Consider the following 6,000-nt stretch of genomic DNA (forward strand, 5'->3'; position numbering starts at 1 on the left):
TCATTGATTAATATCAAAATTAATGATTTGACTATTAATAATTATAAAATACCAAAAGTAGATCAATGTAGCCTAGATATAAGGACATGAAGATATGAGGATGCTTGCATAGAACTAGCACAAACTGGATTTTAGTTCTTGGGGGAAAAGATATTTAAACATTTTCCCTATTTACTAGTATTTTTTTTGTTGAGCCTCTCATGGGACCCCAATGTTAGTACAGGGGTAATAAATTGACTTAATCTACTGCAACCGACTGGGACACAGGGTGGCTTCAGTGACTTTCCATCTTGCGATTAATTTTGCTTCTACCCAGGTTTTACCAATTTTCTTCAAATCTGAGGCCAATAGTCTATTGGTCTTCTTCGCCTTCGCTGTCATTGCTGGTTCCACTCTAAGGTTTGCCTTGAAATGTTCGTATTTGATTTCCTTCGAGTGTGTCCTAACCAGATCGGCCGCGTGTTCTGATGGTTATTTCCAAAGGTTGTTGTTGGTCTTTCTCCACAAGTCTGTGTTGCTGATGGTATCCTGCCACTTTATCCCCATGATGTTTCTTAGGCATATGTTTACAAAGACCTGGACTGATTTCCTGAATGTTATATTTCTCTCCAGGCTTTAGATCCATAATAGTAGTACTTACTTTACATTGGTTTAAATACTGTGAGCTTGGTTTTTGTTCTTAGCCTCAGTAATGGTTTGGAGAATTTATAAGCTACACTATATGGGGATGCTTGAATATAGTTATATCACAGATTGTAGCATTGTAGTTCTAGAGAAGATACATTATAAACACTTTCCAAAGCTGACGTGTCTTTCTATGTTGAACTTTGAACACCACCGGTACCTGGGGCCCAAGTATTGGCCGGGGGTGGGGGGTGTCATGGTTTGAACAATTTAGAATCTACACTATCTGAGGATGATTGCAAAAATGGGGCATTGTAGATTTTGAGGAAACATTTTCTCTATACAATTTTTTGATGTACTTTGAACCCCTTCTGGGCTCCAGTATTGACTGCGGGGGTCACAGTTGGAACAATTTAGAATCTATACTACCTCACGATACTTGCATAACAAGAGGCCCAAGGACATCATCGCTCACCTGAGCAACACTAGCAGTAACTCTGATTAAATGAGCATGACAGTATCAAATTCAAAATATCTTGAAAACTTAGTACAGTATACTAGTATACCAAACAATAAAAGGTTTTTAAAAATATGCCTATTTTATTTCATCTTCACATTACCAAACCCCTTTTTGTAGTTTTATATTTTTCCCCTCTTTGTGGCGCAAAGTTTCTCAAGGTAATCATGATCAAACTTAAATCTGCATAATCTGTGCTTTCACACAAGTTTCAGCTTTTCTTTGTTTGAATGCGTTTCCAGCAGATTTTTCTTTATATCTTCCCATGTAAAAATTTAACACCCCCCCTCCCCCATTGTTGCCCCACTATACCCTAGGAACCATGATTTGAACAAACTTGAATCTATGCTACCCGTCAGAGGATGCTTCTACACAAATTTTAGAGTTTCTTAATTGCCTCATAGGTTTTGAGAAGATGTTTGAAAAATATTAAAAAAAATTTAAAAACTTCTAAATTACTTCCCCTTGTAAGGACGTTGGATCCTGCGATCAAAAGTCTTAAAAGTTTTTTTTAAATCTACACACATAGCTTAACCAAAATTCAAAACAAAATGTTGGGGTCTTTATGCTTCATTTGGCGCTACGGTCTATTTAATATGACCTTTCTGCACTGAAAGTGCAGATTGCACATAAATCGCTTTTCCCTATATATTTTATTATCGGAATGAACCATGGCACCAAATACAAATTTATACTATTTAAAATGAATGAAATTCAAATTATCATGAAGAAAAATGTTACAATTTCTTCACCTATTAGATATTTTGACCTTTTTGCACTGATAAAACGCTATTTTTATCCATTACCAATTCAACATGTTTTGAAATTATATCACAGTCTCAAACTTTTTTCAAATTATGATAAACTTGTCAGAAAAATCTTAACATTTCAGTAAATAAAACAAAAAGTATGGCTCAATTATGTAAAATTTGAGATATGGCATGAAATAAGCCGATTTTAGGCAAAAATTGGGATTCATTTTTTCCTCGACTTTTATGAAATATAAGTTAAATTTGCCAATATGTGTTGATAGAAATATTGAAAAATTGTAAAATTATGTTTTTCGTAACAAATAAAGATATCCTAATGCACAAACTATCTGGAAATTTTGTTTGGACTGAAAATAAGGAAGCTAAAGTGACGGTACTCTAAAACAACTGAGTTATGAAAAATGTTCATTTCTTCTTAAAAACCTTCCGCCACAAAATATAGTCCCATACTAAACTCTGTAAATATGTATTTTTTCCATTACTATTTTATTTAAAATAGTTTAATTGGCATTATAAAATTTTAATTTATGGGTAGAATCAATATATGATGCATACATGTAATTTCTAGAATAGAGGGGACCCACAATGGCTACCCAAAAATAGACCTTTAAGAGGGCGTGATCCTTAATTTGAACAAACTTGAATTCCCTTCAATAATTGATGCTTTGTGCCAAGTTTGGTTGAAATCAGCCCAGTGGGCCTGGAGAAGATAAAAATGTTACATGCGCGTAAACTTTGCGCGTACGGTTCGCCAAAAAATTCACGTCATTAATATATAAAAGTAGTAAAGTTTTCTGTAAATTTAAGACATTCAGTATGATAAAATAAATAGTGCCTCTTTTGGAGGGTAAGAGTTGAAATTGACACCCCGAGAAAAACATTGTCAACCTCCGCTTCGCGTCGGTTGACAATAGGTTTCTCGGGGTGTCAATTTCAACTATTACCCTCCTAAACAGGCACTATTTATATAATATATTTTTCTGTTGAACTGTGAACCCATTCTAAGGCGTGGGGGTCACAGTTTTATCAATTTAGAATCTGTACTATGAAGATGCTTGCATAGTAATATTATATAAATAGTTCCTATTTGGGATGGTAACAGTTGAAATTGACACCTCCGAGAAAACCATTGTCAACCGACTCGAAGCGGAGGTTGACGTTACAGTGGTTTTCGAGGGGTGTTAATTTCAACTTCTATCCTCCCAAACAGGCACTACTTATTAAATTACACTGAATGTCTTAATTTAAAAGAAAACTTTACTGCTGACGTGAATTCTACGCGCATGTAACAATTTGTTTTTTATTCTTTCATGTTAAATACCCTCAGCGTTTGCAACACACTTGGCAACGGGTAACACAACGAATTGTTACATGCGCGTAAATTATGCGCGTACGGTTCGCCGAAGAATTCACGTCATTTCTATACAAAAGCAGTAAAAATTTCTCTAAAATAAAGACATTCAGTATAATAAAATAAATAGTGCCTGTTTGGGAGGATAACAGTGGAGGATAACAGTCGAAATTGTTACCCTCCCAAACAGGCACTATTTAAGTATTACCCGTTGCCAAGTGTGTTGCTAACGCCAAGGGTAATAGTATACAGTTATTTAAAGCTTGAACGGTAAATAGACCCCAATATTTTCTCTTGGTGCAGGGAACAGCTCAGTATGTTCTATTGCCTAAGGCCAATGGACAATAGTGAAATAAACATAATAAAGTTATCTTTTAATCTTGCAGCAATCAAACTTTTTCTACAATGCGTTGCCGATCCAATAGATCGCAGTCTATTGACCGGCGGTCTGATAGATCGCTGTCTATTGACCGGCAGTTCAATAGATCACTTTTAAACCTAAATACACGTACAAAGTAGATGAAAATATTTAATCTGTAATAAAACAACAAAATCCCCTTAATGAGGTAATAAAACTTTAACTTTGAACCCACTCTTGGGGCCACAGCATTGGTCCAGGGGAGACACTGAGTTTTAACAGTTTAGAATATATATATACACTATACATAGCTTTGATGTTTTCCTGGTGCAATGGTTCTTGAGAAAAATTTATACGACATGCAATATATTGCAACTTTTTAGTGATAATCCCCTCTTTGAAAAGAGTTTGGTCCTGTTTAAAATCCTCTTCCCTTACAGATGTTTTTAACAAAGTTTGGTTAAATTAGACCCAGTGGCTCTAGGGAAGATGAGCTTAAAACTAAATATTCAGAGTACCAGTATTTTGTAATCACTAAATCATCTCTGTTAATTAAATAGTGTAGTTCCAACAGTGTTACTTCATTCTTATGCAAACTAGTAAAAATTTAATTTCAACAGGATACAAAAATATCTCCATCCCCTGTTATAACCCATATGCTAACTAGAACTGTCCTAATGGGACTAATACCCCCTCAAGGCTAATTTCAAATGGGGCAAACAATTGAATTGAATTGTAACAAAGACACTTTTTGCCTCTGCTTGGGTTTGAACCCTGGTCCTCTAGCACGCCAGCCCATCACTCTACCATTCGAGCTAAAGGGTTAACCCACTAGCCAGAGCTAGTAGGAATGCCATATAAATACTTGACTCTACCACAGAATAATAAAGGTTTGGAACACATACAAATATAAAATCAAAGTACCGAAGAACTGACGGGAGTTGATTATAGATATGTTCCCTTGGAAAACAATGCTTTAGCAAACATTATTTCGAATTTATCAATTATTCTCAAGAACTAATTCTTGTCAGCGGCGATGATTTGTGCTTTGGTCCAAACAGTTTCACTTTCGGTTTGTCAGAGTAACTGCATAGGAGAGTTGATTAAAATCAACTCCCAAAAATTATAGAATTGTAAAAAAAAAAATTAGTTAACTGAGAAAAATTAAATCAAAATTGTCAGAAGTTCACTGAAAATACATATGTATAACAGTAATACATTTGCAAATTTATATATCTGATGCTATTTTTTTTTTTAATTTCATTGTTTTAAAGAAAAACCAACAAAATGACAATAACCCCTCCCTTTGCAGTAAATGGAAATACGGGTAGCCAAGCAATGCTCTTCTGTTGATAAAACTTTGAATATCTTTCTAATAAGAGTCTTGCCAGATGCAATTAGTTGTTCCAAATTTTCCTCACTTTCTCCCATTGTACAACGGAACTCCATATCAGAAAATTGATCCCATAGGACTGATTTTCTTTGATGAGCTTGTTAAATTTATTAAACTCCGAAAACATTACCATACTGTGTAAAAAAAGAAAATTTAATATTACAATTTTAAAATTGGCAAAACACTTCAATCATATCAGTACTTTGAATTTTACTTAAATGAATGCTGTATAGGGTCACTTCATCAATTTACTAGACTAATAAATTTAAACAACTTCTAAAAATTAGTTAATTTTTAATAATGCTATAATTATTTATTTCCTTTTAATGATAAAAAATTTTGGTTTATATGAAGCAGTTTTAAAACAGCCCTAAAACCACCGCCCATTTAACAGATGATCAATTTTAATGGCCCCCTTGGGACATATGAATTCAGCCACTGACACTTGTCTTTGATGTTCTTATTAGCTCCATAGAATACATCATTGACAAACAAATATTTTGCATTGTCAGTTGATAGTATACTTATAAAAAATAAATTTAGTTGAGACATAAAGACAAAAAACCTCCATCTGGATGTTATTTATATAAATATATTTTAGAGTGTTTTAATACTATTAATTAATTAATAAAATCTGTAAGGATTACCTCCCTTACTTTTCACATAAGTGTACATGTACAATATTTAAAATAAGGAAAATGAAACCTGTCATCAAATCATTAAATCTTGTCTGATCTTTAAAAAAAATGCAGGTGCACATCTTCAGATGGTGATCAACATATCTACAAATTTTCAGACTGTTCCATGCAGTTGTAAAAAATTCTATGGGGGGACAAATTTGCGTCTACGCACAGAGGACGGACAGGGTGAAACCAATATACCCTCCTAAACTTCATTTGCAGGGGCATAATAAAGTGCAGCCATGTACAGCTGTTTAATTAAACAAATGACTATTGTACCAATGAAGATAAACACAACATACATATA

The sequence above is a fragment of the Crassostrea angulata genome, chromosome 4 (assembly GCF_025612915.1).
Source record: "Crassostrea angulata isolate pt1a10 chromosome 4, ASM2561291v2, whole genome shotgun sequence".
Taxonomy (NCBI): Eukaryota; Metazoa; Mollusca; class Bivalvia; order Ostreida; family Ostreidae; genus Magallana; species Magallana angulata.